Raw genomic sequence first — 1,068 nt, 5'->3', positions numbered from 1 at the left:
TGGGAAGGCCATTTCTAGCCACTGCTAGAGCGCTCATAGATGTAGAACAAGGAGAGCTAATTTTGAGAATACATGATGAACAGCTCATTTTCCATGTTTTCAAACCTGCATCTGAGCCTGAACCAGAATCTGAAAAGCCTAAGGATGATAGTAGCCATCTCTGTTCGGAGGAAAGCAATCCAGCAACTAAAACTCTAAAACAGTCCTTGGAAGGCAAACAAGATTTGCAAGAGTTAAAGCGACAAGAATTAAAAGAAACAAATAAGAAGGAACCTACTGGCATAAGAGTCAAAGAAGAAGTCCTCAAGAGAGAGGGAAGAATTGTAAAGAAGGTGCCAAGAGGGTGGAGAAACAAGAAAATTCCCACTGAAGGTTTCTCTCTGGGAGATGAAGTGATATCAAGTCATTATCTGCCAATGCCACCTGGCCTCAAAACCATTCCTTCACAGCTTCCTCAAGTGTTCACAATCAGGAAAGTTCTTTCTATGGAACATTTGGAAATCATAAAGGAATCAAATGGGGACAATGAAGGAATCAAATGGGGACGTTTTCATGGTGAGAGGATAGGACATCAAGCACTACAATCCACCCTAACAAGGGACAACCGTCAAGCTAGTGACGTTAAAGAAGCGCTTCATGGGAGGCAACCCATGTTTTTAGTATCCTTACTCTTTATTGTTTTACTCTGCATCTAATAAAGCATGGTTTCTTATGCATGAACGTGAATCCTCAGGACAACCGTTGATAAGGTGCACTAAACATTACATGTAAAATACCATTGGTCTCTAAGTTTGGTGTGCCTGAAGGCATCTCCAAATCTTATGCAAAACTGTATTTAGTTTTTCATTCAAGGTGCACAACCAAACATTAAGTTTGGTGTTCCTTTTTGAACACAGTTAATGAAAAGCAAGAAGTTCCTCTGGATTTAGAATTTCATGACAAGTATACCATTTGCATGTCTTAATACTTTGATTTCAATTACTTTAAGTAGTGAAATTGTTTAGGATCAAAGAGTCAAGGTGACTATGATTTATTAAGAATTATGCACATTCATTAAGGACACTAACA

The sequence above is a fragment of the Arachis duranensis genome, chromosome 9, assembly GCF_000817695.3.
Source record: "Arachis duranensis cultivar V14167 chromosome 9, aradu.V14167.gnm2.J7QH, whole genome shotgun sequence".
Classification (NCBI taxonomy): Eukaryota; Viridiplantae; Streptophyta; class Magnoliopsida; order Fabales; family Fabaceae; genus Arachis; species Arachis duranensis.
This window is presented reverse-complemented; position numbering follows the sequence as displayed.